This window comes from Caloenas nicobarica, chromosome 6, assembly GCF_036013445.1.
Source record: "Caloenas nicobarica isolate bCalNic1 chromosome 6, bCalNic1.hap1, whole genome shotgun sequence".
Lineage (NCBI taxonomy): Eukaryota > Metazoa > Chordata > Aves > Columbiformes > Columbidae > Caloenas > Caloenas nicobarica.
In genome coordinates, this window is record NC_088250.1 from 20308217 (window position 1) to 20333353 (window position 25137).

Consider the following 25137-nt stretch of genomic DNA (forward strand, 5'->3'; position numbering starts at 1 on the left):
TGGATTCTAGTGCACAGCTTTACTAGCACAGAAAGGAATTGTAATAATTCAATAAATTGAGATCTTCCAACAGCTACCAGGAACTGCTGGCTGGTGTCTTGAGACAAGGACAAAGACAGCAGTGTTTCTTGCAGTGGCCATATACAGCAACACTACGGAGGCTTGGGTGACTTCAGCACACTAATGCTGATAATGAGCTTGCGGCAGTGCAGATGATCACACATGGATGAGCATTCAATTACTCACCCCGTGGTTAACACACAGTGAAAGCAAAGACTATAGCCATGCAGGCCTGCGCAAATTTCATTTCATAATGTGCCATTAAATCTCCATCAAATAATGACAGTTTTGTCCCAAGGGCTGAGGCTGAGCAGAGAGTGGCCCATCTCATTTTGCAGAGCCTGTGGAAGCCCAGCTCAGGCTCTCACCTGCTGATGCAGGGGCACCACCACCTGCCCCAGGCAGGACCTGAAGTGGTGACTTCAACATGAAAATCTTCCTAGTCCATTCCCTGCCCCCAATATCCTCCTGGCATCACAGACCAGATGCAGCTACTACAGCTCAGCAGCCTCAGAAATAAAGAAACCCCCCTCGAAGTCCTGAAATATATTTTTTCAATTTTTTTTAAGAGCTAGTTCAAGGTATTGGCATTTTTAATCACACAGATGTGAAACAAGTGTAGTTAGTGTGGGAAAATTTCATAATGGAACAAAACTATTTCTAGTACTCTTGCCACAACCTGTGAAGCTACATTTAAAAATCAATTCAAGGAGACTCATGGTTAAACATACCATCAGCAACAGCTCCACTTTCTTGTGAAGACAGGTCCTTAGAAAAAATGGTATTTTCAAGGATCCTTATATGTCTAAATAGGCAGATACATTCTTTGGAGATTTTCTTCAGGACTGAAACAATGAAAGAGCTTAATTACTATTGACGACAAGCTAAACTTTAAATCAAACTTCAATGCCCAAACACTCAAGCACTTTGTAAAACATATCTTGTATCTGTCAGCATATTTAGGCACCTGTATATATTGAAGATATACCATCTCTACAATGTTGCAATATCATACCTGTGAACTGTATTCTTAAATAAAGAAATTTCTTACTGTCCTCACCAAAATTAAGATTAATGCCAGAAGTTTAAATATTATTAATAAATCAGATTTAAAAAAAAAAAAACACCACACTGAAAAAAAATCTTTTCACTGCTTGAAGAGTAGATTATTTAATTTACTAGGATGTAGTTTTCCAAAGGTAAAAATCATATTTAAAAGAAAAAAAAATATATCCACAGGTATTTTTTTTCTTAAGTCAATTCCTTCAGAGCTGTTGCAAGCCATCCTTTAAAATTCTCTAAGCTTTGCCATAAAAGTATTTGGGGATGGAGCTGGCAGAATTGTGACACTCCTGATTCACTGAGCTTGCAGACCTAACTTTTGCTCCTAAACTGCTCACCAAATATAAAGTGAAAACAGTTTCCATTTGGTAACTGTAAGTAGGCTGCTCCTGCTCTCCTGTAGAAATAAACACAGGCTCAACCCCGACCTGTGATATTTGGAATCAAACTCTGTGAATCAGGCCTGTTGCTATTTTGTGATCCACAAAAATTCAGGCACTTACACCAAACCCAGTGTAACTATTTCAACACAGAATTTGAAAGGGGCAAAGCAGAAGAAAAACCAGAATTAGCGTTTCCAGCTTCTTGTCTCAGTCACTTCTGCAACCAGAACCAGTTTAAGATGAAAGCTTTCAAGGTACTTAATTTTTCAGAAAGAGTTTACTACCTAGCCCTGCCCAGCTCAGTCCTGGGAGCTACAGAGGGCAAATGTGGATGGAGACGCCTTACACTTCAACTCATTAGGGCCTCATCTGCATGGGAAAAGATTTTCTAGTGATACACACACAATATAGTGTCACACAAAACCTGGTTTATTTTCCTTCCACTTAAGCCCCTTCCCTGATGACAAAAGCTAAACTGATTCTTCTGAAGCTGAGATGTAAGTGCTCATGTGCACATTCATGTTATGACAAGAGGAGAGCCTGACCATATTGGAGAAAGGAGGTGGATCAGCTGACCTGGGAGCTGCCACGCAGAACCTGCTCATAAGTTTCTAAATTCTAAAAAACTTGAAAATTTTAAAAAACTTAAAATTTTTAAAACTCTTTTTTAACTTTAAAATAAAGAAAAAAAAAAAAAGAATTGCAACAAGTTACCATCAGAAAGTAAGACTGTTGCTACAACCAGTTTTAGAAATGGATAACATAGACCATAAGCACAGAACACAGCAACACTTCTAGAGAGCAACTATATTGAACTCCAGCCCTCTGATTGAACCTGGGGACCCTTTCTGAAAACAGAGAGACGCTTTTACCCCAGCTTGAATCAGGATCTCAGTTTTCATAGGGATGGAGACAGCATTATGGCTACTACCACTACCAAAAAAAAAAAAAAATCTTCACCGATGTAGTTAAAATCTGAACTCCTCAAGTTGTGCTGGGCTTCTGATTGGAACCGTCCCCACATCTGCAGTGTCATGGGGAGAGAGGGGGGAGGGAAAAGTAAAATGGACACAGGAGTCATATGCATGACAATCTAAACTAAAATCAGCACCCTTCCCATGGTTAACATTCAGGGACTGCTTCCACCAAGCTCAAGATCAGTGCATCCCGACATGCAGGAAGTAAAGGAAGGGAGCCAGGAGACGTGTGTGGTTAAACAGGGAACTGCTGGGCAAACTCAAGTGGAAGAGGAGAGTTTACAAATCATGGAAGGAGGGGCTGGCCACTTGGAAAGAATATAAGGCTGTTGTTAAAGGATGTAGGGAGGCAACTAGGAAAGCTAAGGCCTCCTTAGAGTTAAACCTGGCAAGAGGGGTCAAGGACAACAGAAAGAGCTTCTTCAAATACATGGCAGATAAAACTAACACCAGAGGCAATGTAGGCCCACTGATGAATGGGGTGGGTGCCCTGGTGACAGAAGATACAGAGAAGGCAGAATTACTGAATGCCTTCTTTGTCTCTGTCTACTCTGCCAGAGGCTGTCCTGAGGAGCCCCATACCCCTGAGGCCCCAGAGGAAGGCAGGGCAATGGAGGAGTTTGCCTTAGTTGATGAGGACTGGGTTAGGGACCAGTTAAGCAATCTGGACATCCATAAATCCATGGGTCTAGATGGGATGCACCCGCAGGTGCTGAGGGAGCTGGCTGAAGTCATTGCTGGACCACTCTCCATCATCTTTGCCAAGTCTTGGGAAACGGGAGAGGTGCCTGAGGACTGGAGGAAAGCAAATGTCACTCCAGTCTTCAAAAAGGGCAAGAAGGAGGACCCGGGCAGCTATAGACCGGTCAGCCTCACCTCCATCCCTGGGAAAGTGATGGAACACCTTATCCTTGGTGCCATCTTAAGACATATCAAGGATAAGAGGGTCATCAGGGGAAGTCGTGCTTGACCAATCTCATAGCCTTTTATGAAGACATAACAAGGTGGACTGATGAAGGCAGAGCGGTGGATGTGGTCTACCTTGACTTCAGCAAAGCATTTGACACCGTCTCCCACAGCATCCTCACGGCTAAACTGAAGAAGTGTGGACTGGACAATCGGGTAGTGAGGTGGACCGCAAACTGGCTGAAGGAAAGAAGCCAGAGAGTCGTGGTCAATGGGGCGGAGTCTGGTTGGAGGCCTGTATCTAGTGGAGTCTCTCAAGGGTCGGTACTGGGACCAGTACTATTCAATATATTCATCAACAACATGGATGAGGGAATTGAGTGTACTATCAGCAAGTTTGCTGATGACACCAAGCTGGGAGGAGTGGCTGACACCCCAGAAGGCTGTGCTGCCATCCAGCGAGATCTGGACAGGCTAGAGAGTTGGGCAGGGAAAAATTTAATGAAATATAATAAAGGAAAATGTAGAGTCTTACATCTGGGCAGGAACAACCCCAGGTTCCAGTATAGGTTGGGGAATGACCTATTAGAGAGCAATGTAGGGGAAAGGGACCTGGGGGTCCTGGTGGACAGCAGGATGACCATGAGCCAGCACTGTGCCCTTGCGGCCAAGAAGGCCAGTGGCATCCTGGGGTGTATTAGAAGGGGGGTGGTTAGTAGGTCGAGAGAGGTTCTCCTCCCCCTCTACTCTGCCCTGGTGAGACCTCATCTGGAATATTGTGTCCAGTTCTGGGCCCCTCAGTTCAAGAAGGACAGGGAACTGCTGGAGAGAGTCCAGCGCAGGGCAACAAAGATGATTAAGGGAGTGGAGCATCTCCCTTATGAGGAAAGGTTGAGGGAGCTGGGGCTCTTTAGCTTGGAGAAGAGGAGACTGAGGGGTGACCTCATCAATGTTTATAAATATATAAAGGGTGGGTGTCATGAGGATGGAGCCAGGCTCTTCTCGGTGACAACCAATGATAGGACAAGGGGTAATGGGTACAAACTGGAACACAGGAGGTTCCACTTAAATTTGAGAAGAAACTTCTTCTCAGTCAGGGTGATGGAACACTGGAACAGGCTGCCCAGGGAGGTTGTGGAGTCTTCTTCTCTGAAGATATTCAAAACCCACCTGGACACATTCCTGTGTAACCTCACCTAGGTGTTCCTGCTCTGGCAGGGGGATTGGACTAGATGATCTTTTGAGGTCCCTTCCAATCCCTAACATTCTGTGATTCTATGTGATTCTGTGATTCCCCCCCCCAGTTTCAGCACAAAAAGGAAAAAATAAATTCGGCATCTGTGTAAATACATTTTGCATTTGTTGATGTAGATTTCACAGATTTGCAGATACTTTTAAGTAACAATATCGTCACAATGGTTGTAGAACAAATTTGCGACTGAACAGATAAAAAACCCTACATGCAGACAAAGAACCCAGCAGCAAGCATTTAGGGAATGGATTCCTTGGAATTGAGCATTCATAATCCAGTGCCTACTGTGCATTCACTCCCTTCAATGGCTATGGTAATTAGGTTGTCTCATGTTATTGTGACCTACAATCTATCTACAGAGACACTCTAGGGGAGCTCTGGGTCCTAAATCTACTAATTTCACATTGAGAAAGACTCAGGCATTACAACAACGCTGAATTGATATGCAGAACATCCAGACAATTTTAAACACTTGAATCATTGTCCTTAGACGTAAAAAGATCAGGGCTTCCTTCAAGTCCACATTGTGCAAATTCACTGGGTGTGTCACATTACACTGAAGGGATGTTTGCCGAAATGTGACTAGGCCATGGAAATGGTAGTTGATTAAGTGGAAAATAAGGAGCCTTGGGCACAATGACCTTTATAAACCATGCACAAAATTTAAGCTGAGATTTACAGCAACTCTTCTGGTCAGTTTTTCTATGCTGACAGAAAATAGGGTAATAAACCAGAGTATACATTAGTTTCTTTTATAAATTACAACCTTCTTATGAAATTTTGCTCAATCATCTAGTTTCTAGCTTTAGCAATATAGTACCACTTGATTCAATCCTAATAAACAGCCCAGACAAAGCTACAGTCTAGTAATAACATCATGTTAAATAGTTCCTCAGTGCCTCAGTATTTGCAGTTCTGCATGACTTACTAGCATGGTCTCAGTCTCCTCATACATTATAGCTGATTAGGTAATCACACAGAAACTTTGCAAACAAGTTTCCAGTTTAGGGCAGAGCATCAACCCAGGTCGGACAAATAACCTACAGTCTAATTCTGTATGAAAGATTTGGGGGATCTTCTTACTGTCCCCATTACTCAAATCTAACCAAAGTGCCATTTCTTAGAGACAGGTCATTGCAAGCAAATATTCCCTATGACTTTCTGGACGTTGACAGATGAGGTCTGGAGGGCCTTGCAGCAGCTGCTCTTTAGGACATGGCAAACCCACTTTCCTAGCCCTTCACCGGCACTGTAAGCGAGTGCGGCAGCCTGGGAACTGGAAAAGGGGGGCAGAAGTACATGTTCCCCTTTCTGCCCTGCTAAAGAATGGAAAATAACGGTCAAACTGCCTCAGCAAGATTTGCCACATCTTCCAGAGCCCTTATTAATGCATTAAATACATTTTGGGGAAGGTTAAAAATAAATAAATAAATACATACATACATAAAAATCACTGCCACAGTGAATGCTTAAAATTACATCCTATGAGTTAGATTGAATACAAAGTATGTACAGGTTCTCCACTGAGAAAACGGAACGTATTTATCTTTTTAATTGAATCTAGCCATAAAAATGATCCTGTTAAGTAGATTAGAAATCTGATGTACTGGGCCCCCATGTGGTTTGCCTTTAATATTTGTGCCTTCAATTACTATTTTTGAAAAGGAGGAATTACTCATTGCAACCCTAATGCTATATTTATTCAGGATTTAGGCCTATTTTAAGATTAGACTTGACTTAATTGTACCAAACTATCAGTGATGTTGGAGTCAGACTACTGAAACTGATTATCTTATATCTGCCTGATATTTGCATTCTGGAAATCTGTGAAGAAAAAAAAAATAGTACAGTTTGTCTTGCTACTGCTGGAATAAAATTAGAGGATGTCTGACGAATCTAAAGCAGTTTTATCCAGGTGCTCCAGTAGAGTATCTATTTTTTGATGGAAAAAGTTAAAACATGAAAACTGTTCTAATAAAAAAAATACGTATGACAGAGAAAAATCCCAGTTACGTCTACTCACACAATTCAGAGGCAAAAATTAACAGCAAGGAGAAATTGCAAGAGCCCACGTTATGGACTAGCAGCTCACATCACATGCTGCACACAACATGCATTAGGAAGAGGTGAACAGTCAGTCACTCCTGCTGTTTTCCTTGCAAGAGATTCATCCACACCTCGACTGGATCTGCAGAAGGAAGGGCTGCACTTCTCGTGTTTAAGGCAGCCTGCAGAGATCAAGCAGACACTGCCCACGCCAAGGGCAGAGAACAGCCCTCTCCTCTCGCCACATGCCTCCTCCAGCCTCATCAGCAGTTCCCTCCCAACAGCAGTGCTCCACTCAGCTTCCATAAGACAAGGAGGCAACTTTAAAAGTCTAAAGGAAACGTGGTCAAAGGACCTTCAGATTTCTATTACAGTGTCACTATTTCTGCATTTATGTCTTAAATGTCAACAGCAAATTACATCTATATGCTTTCTTTCCAAATCACTCATTATTGATGTTCTTCGTTTAACCATTAGCTAATTAAGCATATGTATGGACAACTACGTATATTATTTCCAGCCTGCCTCTTCCTCAATCACATTGCAATTCCTCGGGAAACTTCCACTGTGGTTTTTAGAAAAGCCTTGTTAAGCATCGTGTTAAAGCTCTTGCAGAAATCCTAGCCTTGACCTTGTTCTAGGTGAAAAGTACTGCAGAAGTTCAGCACAGCTGCATGTGGTTCTAACTCTGGAGTTTTGCAGATTATATCATTTGCGTAATGAAGCTGAAGTGTTACCTTAATTTGTCAAAAGAGATTAAAGGGGCAGCATCTACAAGGGCAGGAAAAACTACAGTTCCTAGGAAGACAATTGCTTTTATCAGTCAGTAAAAGAGTGCTGTAAATCTGCTATATATTTGTCACGGGGAAAAAAAAATATGGTTATTAAGAGTCCAGTTGTGTTTCCCACAAGTACAAAAATGACCATTGCTTGTAAAATCAGTGTTATGTATACGTAAGAGCAGGAAATTAACTACAGTCACCACAGTTGTCAGTGCAAGACAATATATGCTCTCATAATATACAATAAAACTTAATAAAGAATAAAACCTAATACAGAATAAAAGTGTTAGACCCTTTAAAAAAAAAGGCATCCATAAACATATATCGATAGGTACTCTGGACTTCTCTATCAGAGGTGAGTAATGAAGCAAGATAGCCAGGTTTAGAACTTACTTGTGACAACTATAATACTGTTATGTATCAATTTAAATCAGTTTCTAAAAACACAACATGCCAAGTTTCCAAATGTAGACTGACTTTTTTTTTTTTAAATGTGTTTTTCTGAGGAATCGCATAGTGCACTTGCACCTAAGTTCTGCAAAATAAACAAGTAGGCAATCTTCATTTACAACATACAGACAGCACTATGCAGAGTACCTTAAAAATAACAAGAAAAGGCACACATAATATATCCTTTTGTCCCCTAATACACAATGCCAGGGAACTCCTTAGTTGAATTACATAAATGTGGCATTTTTCAAAAAAATGTTTGTAACATTTATCAAAGATGCAAATGTTTCTACTATTATTTAGTTGGGGGGGGAATAAATAAATCAACTTCAAGGTGTTAGTTTGTACCTTACACAGAACAGATGATGCCAAAGAGTCCAGAGACTCCATTACAAGGTGGTTGTTATCAAGAAAGAAGTATTCTAAAAATGTAGAGGCCTCAAATGGTTTGTTTTGATTTTTTAAATAGACAATCCAAGCTGAAAAACCTTGCCTTTAGGATTTTTCTTATATGCAAAAGAAATGTTTACTGTGGAATAGTTCTGTAAGGTATACATGAGTCATGTTTAACCACAGTATTCCCCAGATAAACACAACTGCTGTGTTTATAGGGAAAATTAATTCAGTTACGTAGATAGCTCAGTTCATAAAACTTCTGACAGAATGGAAGAGGTATTTGACAAGCCCTAACTGGTACTTTTTCTCTAATCTTTCAGGTACTTTTTGCTTGTGAAAGGAAAAGCAACGAAAAGTATATGCAGAAAAAGAAAACTTTTTGAAAACTGAATCCTTTCCCCCAAAAGCAGGGTGCAGTTGCAGGCATCGGGGAGGGAAATCTGGTAGAAAAAAAACCTGCTTATTCTCTGATCAAATTGACACATAGCTAAGGCCGGGCCCAGTGCTTACTTTCATACAAATTACAAAATAATCTCGCCCTTGTTTGACAAATTCTGTTTGACACAATAGAGGGTCAAATCACACAGGTGTTCATTTCCAGGTGTTTCTCTTACATTGCCATTACCTAATTATTAATTCACCTCATCCAATGAGGCTCTTGGAGTTGGAGCCAATTGCCTCCATTCCTCTGAGCTCTTTTAAAAACCTACCCCATATTTTCCTCTCTACACACACGGAACAGTATCGCAGGTCTCAAACAAGATCTTGCACAGAAACACTTGCCACCTGAGCCTTTCTGCACTCAAAAGGACACAATGCAGAAACCCGAAGATAAATCACAAATTTGAATGTGTTCCTATGGTCACTAAACTTTAAAAATTAACTAGATTTTTAAGGAGAAGTTTGAAGGAAAAGTGGGTAGCTAACATGTCAAGACAAAGAATGGAGTTGCTGCTAATGACCTTGACAGTCATTTACTGCTTTGTTTGCTAATTATATTTTTTTAAAAATAAAATAAAATAAAAAAACAGAGCAGAGGAAATTAGAAAGCATGTTGATGTTTCTCTTCCTTCCGAATCAAAACAGTAGCCAGCATGATGTAGGAAAGCCCCTTCAGGATACATACACTGTGAAAGTTAATGTATATAGCATCCAGGCAAAGCCAAACAAATGTTCTAAGGATATTTTGGTTTTTAATAGCCAAATGCTATCCCTGCTGTGGCTGCGCCCTCATACATTACATATGCTCTCTAAAGCTGAAACTCACCTTTCATGTCAGACCCTAAAAAAATATTCTATCTAAACATGCAGTAGAAGTGAAGAAGAGAAATTACCAAACGCATTGGGTGCAGGAGGTAATCTTGGAATGGGTAATAAAACTCTTCTGCAACGCTCAGTCTTTTGGATGAGCTTTCAAGAAGTGAGCTTTCAAGAAGTCTTTTGGAAGGAGTTTGTATCACAAAGCTACTGGTTAGGAGTAACATTTTCTAGTAAAAAGCTATTTGCCAGTTAATATCCCAAAAACATTACTTCTGGAGCTTTACCAGAATTATGCAAACTCTGCCGAAATAGTCCTGGGCTCACAAGTGCGCCTAAACTGATAGCTGACACTACTACTCAACACCCTCTAGGGGGATAGCGGGGCTCCTGGAAAGCTGTATAGTGCAACATGTACGGACAGCACACGACTACCCATCCTCACTTGCATCCTAGTCTTGTGGTGTGAGCATGAAACCAGTCTTCTAACAGAAAAAAAAAAAAACTCAGGGTATTCTTTTGCTAAAGTCTGATGTAAAATATGGAAAACAATCATGACAAGTAATTAATTTTAAATTAGAAAATATTTAAATTTGAAAAGTGTAACCCTTTTAAGATGGGGGAAAAACAAGTGGCCTTTTCAGCACCAGCTTAGTGGCATGACCCCAGCCTACTAATTCTGTTTCTCTGCTGTACCTCCAGAAAAACCTACCTCCTGATGGCACAGGTAGCCTGGAGACCCACACTCTACAGTATGCAGTGACCTGATCAGAGATCCTTCTGTGTTCAAGGCTATGCCTGCCTGCCACAGCTAATACAAGATCATGGCAAATAATTTAATTACATGAAGACCAGGAAATTCAGAGGGCACCAGCTCCTGTTCTCATGCATAGCACTTATCTCAGGCATAAAGTCAGCATCAAGGACTGTACATGCACAAGGAGATTTATTGCTGCAAACCTGTGTATCAGAACGCAGCAGTAACAGCAGCACTCTGTGCTGAACACACAAACTGTCAGGTATGTAAAACACAACAGAAACATCTCAATTTTTTGACACAAAGGAAAAGCAGAGAACAGTGTTTCAGCTGCTGTAAGTTTGCCTTCAGCAGCAGCAGGCCAGCTAGCACGCCGTCCACATCCGTGTTTCCCTGGGGTTTGCCACACCACGAGACTCCCCTCTGGCCCTGCTCCGGTCTGCTCAACCCTCGGACTTCTCCGTGCACTCGAGTGAACTCGGTGCAGCCTGGTGAGCAAGCTGTGCAGATCTTTTAAGTTACAAAAACTGTGCCCAAGTTTGCCAAAACCAGTGACCTAAATTTGAGAGTAAGTCAAAGATCTTCAAGACAAAAGCAGGGTGAGGGGGTTTTGATTATTGTAGGAGACTGATTCTTTCTAATGAATATAGCCCCTGCCAACTGCTGCATTGAAAGCAGCTAGTGTGTAGTACAGACAACAACAGCTGATCTGCAAAGGAAGCAGGGACAACACAAAGGGGAATACCTACTTTGCAGGTGTTTTGTTTCCTAGTGCTAGTGAAACAGCACTTTATCAAGCACCTACTCCCTGAAATCATCTTCTGCTGAAACACTGCTGTGCTACCTGCTTTGTGAAATGCTGCTCTCCTCCCTTCCCCCACTCCCACAATTCTTTCTCAGCTCATGAGGGCTCTATTTGCAATGCTACACAAAAGGATTAGTTGTTTCCAGCTTTTCTGTTTTCCTATTTCCAAACAGCCTCAATCGTGTCTCTCTTGACTGACCTCAACATTTTACTCGAGGTTCTCTCTTCCCTTTCTCCCTCCCCAAAGTAACCAAGTGATTTGGCTTGTTATCAGTACAGAATAAAATCAGAATAATGAAAATATAGTAGTTTTACATGCTGCTTCTGTAGGCCTGCATCTCTGACCTGAAAAAGCATTTTCTGTACTTTAACCTCTAGACATAGCAACACAGAGAATGTGCATTAAGTGAGCTACGAAACAACAGGGTTTAATGTTGTTACTCTTTTCCTAGATTTACCACTGACATATTCTGTGATCTCAGACAAATCATTCCGTTTGTACCTCAGCTTTTTTAACTGTAAAACAAGTATAATGCATGCTACAGCATCTTAGAATACTTTAAAAGTTTCAAAATTGAAAGCAACTTTGAAAAGACTGACTCTAAATACCAACTATTATTTTCACAGAATGCAGGCTGCACTACTAAGGGAAAAAAAGATCCTGACTGCGTAATCACATTTCGGACAGTGGCTTGTATATGTGCACTAGAGCAGTTTCAAAGGAAATGTCATATTTTTAAACTATATGTGCCACAACCATATTTAATAGAAAGCCATCACAAGGCTTTTGGTGCCATGAGTCTTTATAATAAAAGCATTTGGTTTTGTACTGGGCTATAATGGCTCTGCAAGAGCTGTCAGGATTTATCACATCAAAAATCCATGCACTAAAAAAGGAGTGGCTGCCCACAGAGGGTTTGGTACTTTAGAGACATTAGAATCTATTTCGTTAATAACACATATTTGTGTGCTTGAGTTTTGTGGCTTAGCTTGATCGTGTTGCAATATTGCCCATTCCAAGAGGCTTTTGTTGTGGCACTTCAAGGGCTGATCCACAAACACCACCCCTAAGTCTTCAGGAGCAGCCAAATGGGAGAGACTCAGGTGCCAGGAGCCAGGTCAAGCCCCAAAGCCACCATGACATCCAGCACTGCAGGGAGTTACTCACGGCGCATCAATGTCCAGTTGAATGTTTTGTGTACAATCTGATTCAGCAGCAAGTTGGGAGCGTGAAATCATGCAATGTCCCAGGCTCAGAAGAACTGTTAACTGACAATAAGGTTTTCTACTGTGAGGTTGTCGGAGATACCAGCAAAGACATCTGACAAGTGTTCACTGACCCGTGCAGTTCTCAGGGATGAGGCCACATGCAAAGGTGTTTGCATCCCAGGAACCAGCATAGCTTAGTAACCGGTCTTTGTGAACGTTTATCAGAGCAAGATCTTTCTCCATGACTTTCCAGTATCTGGTTTTAATTCTGCACAGCCTTAGTTGAGAAAAAAAAAAAAACACAGATATTATCTTTTAATGTGCTTTATATGTTTTCTCTTAGATGCCACAAAACACAGGATCTTGACTGACAAAACAACTGTCTTGATGAATAATTAAACCATCCTTTACTTCCAGAAACTGAAAAACCTCTGTGTGACTGTTTCTCTAAAACAGAAAGTTAACACCTATTTTACAAAAGGATTTAGTCTGACAGAGTTACTAAATTTTTCTCAAGGTTGTGTTGCTTTCCATCTGCCCCTGCCAGTCCTTGGAGAAAAAAGCATATGGGGGGAGAGGAGGGGCCAGTAATGGAGGGGTGAAAGAATTTCAAAATAATTACAGTTCAAATTTTAGTTCAAAGCTTTAGGTCACTACTTAGCACTCTCTCAACTGTTCTTTGACTTTAAATCCTTAAATATTTTAAAATAAGGCCACTTACCACTTGTCTCTACTGAAAAGATGGGAGTAACTTGTTCCACAGTTTATGAAACACGCTGTGAACAAAGTGCTGCACATCCTGCTATTCATCTCAAGGTTATGCTGAATGTCACCATCAAACAAGTTATTTGGCCCATGTTTAGTTCAATATTATTTCCCAGTGTGGTACTGAAAGTTTACTAACAGTATTAGTGGAGCAGGGCAAAGACCACCACCTTAACAGAAGCACTGTATTGTCCTAGTCCACCAACTGACAAAATCTGCTTTTTCCCAACAACATCAATTAATGTCATTAGTTTTATTGAAAATGCGGTGTCAAAGCAGCTACACTGCCCTAGAGACCAGATCCAGGACAATCATTTCTGGGTTTTGTTTGCCTTTCCCCACTCATGCTTTTTTTCCAGCAACTGGAGGGGAGAGTAGATGGGAATGGTGAGAAAATAAGTTACTACCTTACACTTGGCTTGGCTTCCAGCTTCACTCTAAAAATTAAAGTCAGCTTTTTGGTGTTCATGTGAACATTAAAATATACTTCCAACTCTGAAAGAGTTTTCAAGTGACAAAACATATGCAAAATGCAATTTCAGAGAAAGAAATTCAAAGTTTGTATCCAAAGCAAGTCCCATCCCTGCTAAGCCAACAAGTGCCTGGTGAAGAGATTTAGGGGTAGAATCCTGTGCATGATGAAGCCTGGTAATCAGCCCTGCTGGAACATGAGTCATCTGAGCAGTGAGTCATCTGAGCAGGAAAAGAGAAAGCTGAAGTACAGATAAAGTTCTTTATCAGAAAAGGCTGGTGGGAGTTTTTTGTCCTTGACTGAAAACCCTGGCAATTTGGTGATCATGAGTTTGTAAACACTCCCAAGAAAAAATACTTCAGCAAACAAGAAAAGAATTTGAAGGCAGTTTTCACCTATTCAAAGGAAGAGGAGAGAAAAAAAAACCCAACAAACATGGACTTAAGAGTTCCAAGAAAGAAAAGAGAATTACACAGAAAAAAGCAAAGTCTTGAGGAAGGTCATTAAAATAGTTAATACTTTCTATTTTCTATCGGTTTATTTTTAACCTCATATTTAAGTGTGCTTTTATAGCCAATAACATGCAACATGGTATTAATAACAGAACTTCCTCCAGTTGGTACCAGACAGCACTGGGATGCAGCTTTCATGTTGGGCGATTTTACTCTCCCAGTTATTCATGATGTGCCTGCTAATGCGTTAAATGACCCCACTGAACATGTGCAGCGCAGCATCCCTGGGGTCAGCAGACAGCCCATCAGCTTCCAAAACTACTTCTCCACTGACACTGTACCAAGCAAATGCTTCTGTGTACTTCCAGTGAGAAGTCAGAAAGTACCTTTATAAGGTGTTTAAATTCACTTATTTCCTTACCTGCAATTGATGTCTAACTCACAGCATTCAGGAGTAGTGGATGTGTATAGAGGCATGATACAGGCTTGAGTCTGACTGAAGCTGTTCATACAAGCGTACCCCAAGATTTGTCAGTCAGTTGAAACAGATCATCTATTACAGAGGTGTCAAACTCATTTTCTTCGGGGGCTACATCGGCCTGGCTGTTGCCTTCAAAGGGCAGTCCTAAAATTACATTCAGCCCTCTGAAGGCAACCACCAGGCTGATGTGGCCCCCGATGAAAATGAGTTTGACACCCCTGAGCTATTAGTAAATCCACTGACATCCAGGACCAGTCAAGTTTTCTGGTATTCTGAATTCCAGGTAAGAGATAGTTAAGCAGTGTCCCGATGATCTCAGGCATTCAATAAGCATCCTGGGTACAATGCTATCACATGAAGTTTAGTCTGTTAGTCTCATAGGCTAATTTAAAGGAAGTTTAAACAAGAAAGCAGGTAAGGTCCACAGGTTTGCTTCATGACTCAGATTGCGACAACAGGAAAAAAAAAGAAAGAAAGAATCCAAGTCACAGGAGCAGACTCTGACCATAGCCATGAGAAAACTCAGGAGTGCTGAGGATACTGAAATAGAGAACTGCACAAGAGTGCTTCTGTCTGTCATAGTTTCTTGTAATAACTGGAGAAAACAGATTTTGCAGATGTTTCCAGCTCCATGGTAAGTGCTTTAGCCAACACAAGTCCACAGAGAGTTGCACAGTAAGACAGGACTTCTGGGAGCAGAAGGGCACAAGGAGACACAGAGCCAAAGGGGAAGGTGTTGGGCGATCCTGGAACGTGCAACCAGACCATGAAGATCCACTCCCTCAAGGACAGATGAAGTGGAGTGGGATTAGGAAAGCTCCTGTGAAAGGCCACTCTTCAAACATAGGAAAATGAACAAGAGCAGCCTTAGGGAGTCTAGGAGCATACAACAGACCCAGCAATGCATTGATCTGATATAAATCTCTCAAGACACGCTTTATGAGGGCTGTAACCAAAAAAAAGCCTCTTAAAATATACAGGTTTTTAAGCCAGTCTTGTGATTTGAGAGCCTGAGTCACGTACTCCAAATGCCAGGAGTTGCCAATGTTTCATGTGTAGGCAACTAAACAAACACACAAGTCGTGTGGGACTTCCATACTTCCCAGATGTGAATGATATAAACATCTAAAATAATTTAAAAGGACCTGAACTAGAGTCTAATTTTCACAAGCATGTAGAAAAAAATACTGAAATACCATTTGCTTAATGCTGCTTACCACCATATAATTTCATTTATGCAACACTGATTCATCATTGCATTCTTAATTTTTTATGAAGCTCAAAGGAGAAAAGAGAATCCAGTCTTACTACCAAAAGAAATACGCTTCTGCTTGCAAAGATCTGTCACTAAGCACCATCCTACAGAATAAGTTATTTTAATATTTTTGTTTTCATTGCTCGTTGCACACAAGGAGCAGAATTGAGAGATTACTCCTTGTTTACAATGAGCTAAAGCAGAACATAAAACACCTTTAAAAACTGAAGTGTGTCCTTTTTCCTTCCTTGGACATACATATACAAAACTGTGAGGGGGAGAAACATGTACTCTATTGTTACCCATAGAAAGAACTGTAAAAAAGGATTAATTGTTAACAAGAATAAAATTGAAATGGCAACACCTGCTCAAAAAGTCTCTTGGGGAGATTTACTTCTTAAGAAATATATGAGGGAAATAAGTTAAGATAGATAACGGCTAGTCATGGGATGCATAAAAAACTGATTATACCTTGTTCCAAACCCCTGGATTTCATGACTGACATAAATCAAGGCAACGCAGCAGCTTAGCAAGTCTTGAAAGACAATAAAAACACCACCAAAAGAAACTGGCAGTTAGAGTTAGCAGAGAATGTTGTGTCCAGAAATACCAGATACCTTTATAAAAATAAGGTATGTTTTGCTAAGCAATGTCTGAAAAGTTTCTGCAGCCAAATGGAGCTTGATCTTTCTTTAACAGTTGAGCAACAGAGGTCCTTATTGTTTAATTAAACACTCATTCCAACCCACATTTATTTAAAAGCCTAAAACGAAGTGATTTTGCTGCAAGGCAAGTAGGTGAAATGGAAAGGGTTTATTCATATAGGGCTAGGAGTCATGAATGAAGCAATGGTTTTACCATAAAAAGCATTTGCTGCTAAACAAGGAGTTACTGTGGAACATGAAGTCCAGACTAGCTAGTTTAACAAAATGGCCCTTTGATTTGAAAACCATTTCTGCACCACATTTATGGAGGGACATTTTGCTCTTGCTTTCATTTGTAGTCACTAGTCCTTATGTCCATGAGGACAGCATCCCTCTATCATGCATACCACATCTACGAATAATTCCTAGACAACAGCTGAAAAAAATCTGATTTGATTTGGCAGGGAAGCCATGGATTTTTCAATTATTCCTTTTATTTATACACTCTCTCTATTAAAAATATCACTACTTCCCCCTTTCCAAGCAGTCACGTGCTCCTCATACAAACACAGAAAACGTTTTGCAGATAATATGACTAAGTAGCTGCCTTTGAAGCCAACAGGCCTATTTCCTGAAGCACAAACACTGCTACTTTTAATGTCCAAGCCAAGCCTCAAACTAAGTGCCTGATTTTCCTGAAATCCCTCAAGCTGCAGTTGAACCCATACATCATCTTTACCTCCAAGCACCAGCCATCTGGCTTGTGCACGAGGAGGCAACCAACCAGGCTAAGCGTGTAGAGGGCAAGAGGGTGCCTCCAGCCTGGCACAGCCTGAGGGAAAGGTGTCTCTCCCCCCAGAGATCAGCCTTGCTTGCCAGGGCACATGCCAGTGGCCATGCACAGCCCATTCAGCTCACAGACGTGGCTCCCAACTTCCCACTGCACGACCAGTGGGGACCAGTGGACCCCTGGGCATTTGCCAGTCAGCGAGTCCCCTCATCCACTGGGTCTCCTTGCTGCTGTTTTCCCTGCAGAGTCCCTGTCACAAAAGAGGGACATACCGGTCTTTTGGGTGCTCTCTTCCCACAGGGCAGCAGGCCAACACGACTGCAGATGTGGAAACTGACACAATTTGATTTGGGTGCAAAGCCAAGAGAAAGTCCATGGATCACCCAAAACAATACCAAACAGAGACTGGTGTGCATTTTGGTGTCTCTAATGAGCATAATTTCATTAAGTATGCAAAACCTAATAAGCACAAAAAGGAAATAACCAGGCACTGCGTAACAGGAAACACACCAGAGTCCTGCCTAAATTTGAGCTGGCTGGGAAGTCAGCTATTGTCAGGAGCCCAGCACTTCAGAAACTCTGATATTGCCGACTGCCTTGAGCAAGCATGGTGTATTGGCAAAAGACAAACAAGGAGACTGGGTTGATTATTTCAAGGGAATCAGCTCAAAAACTGTCTGAATCCTAAACGTGCACATCCTACAACACGTTGTTGTTCCACTGAAGTGGACAGAAATAGTAACATGTCAAGTTAAAGGATGGCTTCACTTACAAATAAATATAAACACACACGTCTCTCTAGATGCGCCTGTTTTCAATCTGACCAGGGATATGCACACCTCACTGAAGGCATTGTGACTTAATTCACACAGGGTACATCCTTATCTTAACTTCTTTTAAGGTCTTCTGTCAAACTACTACATTGCAAAAAGACTACAAATTTGCTTTTACATTCGTGGGGATTTTTTTTTAATTTTTTTTTTAAGTCTGGAGAATGGAACTGGGGATTATTTTACTGCCAGTTTGTATACTCAGCTACAATTTATGAATGGTACTGGACTTCGGTTGCTCCTGTCTACAGGTCAAATTAAATGGATTAATTCTTCGTGATTTTCCAAGTGGCACTGGCATTCTTCAGCTGCACTGGACATGCTCTGTTCTAGGAAAGCACTTTACAAAACATTTCCATTCCTGCTAATGTAGTTTCAGTTTCCTGATCCCAGCCATCCTGGAAACTCGTGTGTTGCAGCACGCAGCTCCATCTGCCTTTGAGCTGAAACCTCTGGGCAACCTGCCCACACCAGTTCCTCTTCCCTCTGGCGCCTTGGAACTGACCTATTTCCCTTCACTGGCATGACATGGCTCAGAGGTTACAAAACTCCCCACTGCAACAAATCTGAGGCCTCCCCTAAAGGAAAGGTAGTTAAACATGTTTAAGAGAAGGTATGGGTAGCACAGCACTAACTACAGACTTGCTAAACCTCCCTTATTATTTACATCATAACACCCTGTCTTATGGCCCTTTTTTTCCTATTCTGTCTTCATGCTAGAGAAATATATGGTTTTATATTTTGTGTACAATCTAAGTAAAAAATTAAACACTAATGCACAAACATATCGGAGCAAATAAAACCATAAAACTACTGTTATTTCCCACTATGAGTCAGTGTGGGCATGGGAATTTCTAAATAGAAACAAAGCAGTACAAATAAAAACATGCCTCCTGAGAGCTGGTGTTGCTCGCTGGTAGTCAGCAGAAAGGACACCTTTTACTATTTAGAGAACACGCCGGTTCCATCTTTTGGATCTGAAAACTTACTGTGCAGACTATTGGACATGCAGGGAAATCCAGATGTAGATACTTATTTCTTTCATGTTCCCACTGTGAAATAGCAAGGCTCAGTGTATCAGAGCTGCATACAGAAGGCTCATTATATAAGTGACAACTATAATATTAAACTGAATAGAATGATAATATAATTCAAGAAATCTAATTGCTACTGTGCAGGAAAATCATTTTCTAACAATACACAGCAAAAGCTGCCTCAATCACTAAACAAAAATCCACCCCCTTATAATTTTCTTTCATTTTCAATTTTATAAAAATGGTCTTAACTCCTCCTATAGACATCAGCACTTAACTAGTCAATCAATCACCACATCTGCTGTCTCCATTGTTATTCCTTAAATAAAAATGTAAATACAGGAAAACATGTACTGACTAGAATCTACCAGGAGCACATTAAAAAGTATTCTTGTAACAAATAAAATAGCTTTCAAAAACTGTCAATGAAAATTATTCCGTCAGAGGAGAAAGAACAGTTGCAAAATTTACAAATAAAGTATGTTAATTCAGTGAGAAATAAAAATCATCTGAATGTAATACTTCCCTGAAAATAAAAACCCAGCTCTTAATAACTCTTTACGTTCATTACTGTCAAAACACCTTGCCAAGGAAATCAGTATCATTATTCTTACTTTAGAGATGGTAAAACTGGAAAGATCTCAGCAAAATCAGAAATCTGCAGATTAGTAGAAAAGCTGGGAAAGGAAATCATATATCTCATATTCAGTGCAGAGTTTTGATTTTAGACCTCACCTTTGCAACAGCACCGAACTGATCAAAGACCAATTTCTAAATATTCTGTAATAACATGAAACATTGAATATAGACCTTTTTATTGCCAAGTTTAACATTTTACTATTCTCACCCCTTAAAAATCAGACACACAGGGAAAAATCACCCAAGACAAGGGAAATACAGGAGTATTAAATAAATTTTCTACCAGTGTGCAAGGTAGTGCCCTTTCCAGATTCCAATTGCAAATGAGAAGAATCATGACAATCATTTATCAGGTGTGCTCCCCTCTTCATCTGTAGGTTTAATACTTCCTTACAGATATGTCACCATGGGCCAGATTCATCTGAGAAATTTGATAGTTAACACACAAATCCCTGACAATGCATGGTGGGTTTCTGTTGCTTTATGGTAATAAAGGGAGAGATTTTATATGTAGCTGCACCAGCAATTCTCCCAGTGTAACTGACAGCAGTTAGGAGTCTGCATCCCACAGCAGCATATCTCCAAATTATTTAAACAGAGCTTGAAATACAAGTGGACATGCCATCCTGTATAGGTGGAATAAAAGCTAGCACAGGAAAGAAGGCTGCACCTCATTTTGCAGGATATGCTTGTCAGACAATATCCAAAACCATCCTTGTTTTAGAGCACATTGTGTGACATAACCACGCAATTAGTTTTTCAATCTGCAGTCTCTTACTACAGGGATCTATCCAGCCCTGCACAGCAGAGCACGCATGGGCCTGCAGCTCCGTGTGCCAGCAGCAGCACCCAGGGAAGGGGCGTCCCACACTGCAGTGGGGTGAGCATCACAGGCTGCCCCGGGGACTGTCCTGCAGGTCCCCACGACCTCCCCAGAGCCAGGACTGATGCAGCCATTATCCAGTACCATGTGCAACTGAGAGCAGCATTTGGCACTTTGGCCTCAATGGGCACATAGCACCTGATCTTTATCTCATGGTCACAGCAGAAGACCGTGCAGATAAACAGCATGCACCGCATTTTTAAAGTTGATGGCACCTTAGTTTATGAGCCAACACAGATATAAAACAGGGTCTTTTACAATCTCCTAAACCTGTCTTTTCTTGAAGGAAATCCTGATTGTATAACTACTTACCAAATCATCTTTTCAAAGTGTACCATGTATTTTTTCCACATCCTGGCAACAAAAAGGGTATTTCCCACTAAAAATCCTAACGTCCGTATTACAAAATCATGAAGGCTTTACAAGGCATAGTCAATGGGATAGCAAAAAGAAATGGACAATTCTCCTCCCATGAAAAAAGCAGCATCTAAATATCCCAGAAAAAGTTGCTTCAGCCAGCATCAGTTTCCTGAGAGCAACACACACTGCAGATGGGTTCACTTTAGCATTTTAATACAATGCAATAATTTGAGACAAATGTAACACTTCAGAGTATCTAAATCTGCATTGTATTTACCTCTTTAGGATTTATGCTAGGCCAAAAAAATGCCCACTGGTCTGGTGATTTGATAAAAGTTGTGCAGCAAATCTTTTTTTAGCCAGAGTCTCGGAAACTTTGTTGAACTACTTTATACTTTGCCATAAACATCACAGCAACAACACTGCAGGTGCTATCTGGAAATGGGTAATGTGAAGGTGTTTACCTCCACATGATTCTTTAGAAATAACAGACTGGAGCTGGACCCACTACCAGCTCTGTTTCCCCATGACGACTCCATCTCTGATGGTAGCGTGTTAGACCAAAGGATCGCCCATACCATCAACCAAAAAGGAACAGGTTATGGGGATGTGTCAGTTCCGCTGGAGGATGCACAAAGGCATTTGGATTTAGACACATTTTCTTTTCATGCCATGTATCACATCCTGACCCTGCTGCTGGGCAGGGTATCCTGCTACAGGGTGGAGCATTAAATTGTTCAAAAAAACACTGGCTGGCAGCCAATGGAAATTTCATGTTTTATGGATCACACATATTCTACCATGATTCATCAGCTTCAGCAGCCACTGGTGATGTGTATATGTGGCATGTGCCACAAGGTGCCACAGGATATATTTTCTACTACAGTAATATTTGCCTATGATATATTGTGTCCTTTCTAATGTGTTCAGTCTAGGCTTAGCTAGAGGCAATAGGAGGATCTAACAGTAGTCTACAGCTATTTCAAGGGCAGTTATTGAGATGATGGAGCTAAAGTCTTCCGTTAATAACATGGGACAACAAATTGCAACTGGAAATTGAGGCTTGGGAGATTCAAGCTGGATATGAGGAGGGGAAGGGGGGAAGAAAAACCTCCAGCAGGAGGCCACCCTGGAGAACCTGGAAGAGGTTAAACCGTCATCCTTTGAGGTTTTCAGGATTCAGCTTGACAAAACTAGAGCTGGCCCAATGGCAATCATTCTGCCTCGCGAGGGATGCTGGACTACATGTACTTTCCAGGCAACATCCCTATGACTCCACAATTTTATGCATCCTTAGTCAATGTTTCTGACTCTTCAGCCTGAATCAGAAAGTCATTCTTACCTTAGACTGTGTTGAAATTACAGACATGTTTAGACACCTGCAAGTGCTACAAGATACTGCAGTGTGCATCCTCAGAGTACAACATACTGGCCAATAAATATAAGATTAAGATCTCAGGTGTTAATCTGCAAAGTTTCCAAAACTTTGAACCAGATTAATCAAAACAAATGAAGTGCTGAAGAACACTGTGTTCACCAGACATAATGGAGAAACACGCAAGCTTCTACAAGCATCAGCTTGAATCCATTAAATTAATTTCCTTCAACCAACCTTGGAGCCAACTTTGTCACCTTTTGCTCCAGATTACAAGTTGGATTCTTCTCATCTTCCCTAATACATACATGCATTTAAAGAGGAAAAATCACCCTCAAGCTGAAACCTTCCCTTACACATTTTTCACATTGATGAGGAAGCAAAAGAACAGAATATAAATGTCACTAGTACACAGAAGAGGTACTCTGATATTATAATAATGAACACAATATTAGCATAGGTTTAGTATAGGTTTAACACAGGTTCTTTTTGTCTTTATATTTAAAATTTAGATTCTCTCTCGTGTTTGTTGATTGTCTAGGGGTGTATGAGGAGATGGGGTAGGAACCCCAACAGGCATGCATCTAGCTTTGTATTTATGTGCATATGCAACTTCGTATTCTTTTAATCCCAGTAAATTTATAACTAGGTGCCATTCGATGTGCTTTCTACTGCTGAATGGACCTTCTTCAAACGCACAAAGACAGACAGGTACTATGCTATCCTGACTGAAGTCAGCAGGACTTGCCAATCGATTTAATTTGAAGCTGGATTAGGACTTCTGTGGAAAGCTTACGTATAGAGAACCATGTACTGTAAAAATGTAATCCTTTAGGGGAAAAAACCTAATAAAAATCTTCCAGTGAATAAAGAAAATGCACACGATTAACTGAGGTAATCATTTAACAAGCTTGACAGCTGAAAGTAAATAATTCCTGGGCAAAGTTTCTAGGATGAAAGGCTTCACCTGTGCTTGTATTTAAAAGCAGCAAGCTGATTGACCTGATACTGTGGTTTCATTTCAGGAGCTGCCTTCTTCTACCCCCAAGCTTTTTTCTGAATTGCATGAATATTTCATGACTAACTGTGCATACCATGGCAGACAAAGAGCTAATAGATTAGTAATTTGACCTGCTATTTATTCGAGGTGCCCCAAACATGCAGTGAAAGAGACTCTGATTTTTCTTTAGAATAATCGTGAAATGGAATATGGTTGATTCTAGAAACTTTACTTTAGCTGACCTAATTGCAATAGGTGGAAGAGACAAAGGGGGTGATAAGAATTCACATCTGGGAAGGAAAGGAAATCAGTGAGCAATAGGCATGATAGAGCACTATCTTAATCACTGCAGTAAAACACTGAACTTAACTGAATTACCTAGAAACCTTGTTTATACTGCTTCTGCTAAACTTCAAAGGATAAAAAAAAAAAAAAAACCACCACACACCACAAATTACACCCCCCACTCCCCCCCAAACACTAAAAGATTGAGCGACTTCACATTTATAACATAAAAGTTTAAGGGAGACTCTTCAGTTGCACAGTTTTCTTACCCAGATTATGAACATCAGTTACAATTTGTGGGGAAGTCTCTTAAATGACATGCAAAAACTATTGTAAAACAGTTCTTGGAAATAATCTCTAAAATTCAAATTATGACTGAGGGATCTTGCTAGTGAAAAACATGAAGCTGTTAGACAAAGCGAAATGGTTTTGGATAACTGAGTATAAAATGGAGAGACTTCATTCATCTCTTTCTTTCCTATCCCCAGAACAAGACCCACTAAGGAAGACAAGTGACATAATAGACTGGGATGGAAGGAAAAATATTTAACTATGAAGCCATTTTTATGTATTAAAAAGGTAGACAAATTCTTACACGTACACTCTGAAGCAGAAGAGAACATTTAACTGAGCCAAAATTTTTTTTTTTAAAGTGTATTACCCCACTCTGTAGCCAACATCCAACTGCAAAAATTAATGAACAAGTTCAGACAACTAGAAATCGCCAAAAAGAGTGGCTGGAAAATGCTGCACTGCAACATTTAAAGACTCATTTATGCATCAGCACATACCCAGGGTTGATCAGGCACTTTATACCATACTGAGGGTAGTCAGAAGTAGTTATGGCAAGTAACAATTCTGACATGGTTTGGCTGGTATTTAAATTGTAGATGAACAAATAAAAGAAGGCAGTTATAGCTAAAAGGACCTGGGAATCTCAAACCACTTTGGTTACTACAGGAGAAAACTGAGATCAAGCAGTGCAGAAGGAAGTACACAATCCTGAAGCTTTCTTCCAATGTGTATGGGAAAGAAATTGTAAGGAGCAGAGAGAGGAGCTGTCAGAGTGGGGATTGTGCTGGCTCTACCAGACAGGCTCTGGGAATTAAGGATTTTGTTTTCTGTCTCTTGCCTTACTTATTTCCTGAATGCAGACAAGTCATTTCACTTCTCTTTCTCTTCTCTCTTTGTTCAGTAAAACTGGTATTATACCATCTTTTGTGCATTTCAAATGCACAGCAGAGTGAAAGCTAGAAGAAAGGAAGCCAAGGAAAGAAAGAAGTCAGACTGACCCACTCAGCAGATTTGTTAAATGGGGGAAGGTAAAGCTATTTATTCCTGTGCCAGGCTGGTGTGATCCTGTGGCTGACTGGAGAAGGAGGCCGCCAGCTCACAGGCACTAACATGCTGGATGTATCACCAAACCCATCTGAAATGACAACACTGCTGTGATTAATGGACATTTCCAAACAACATACAAAATAGCTAAGGAGAGTAATAATAATTTAAAAAAAAAAAACCACAAGGGAA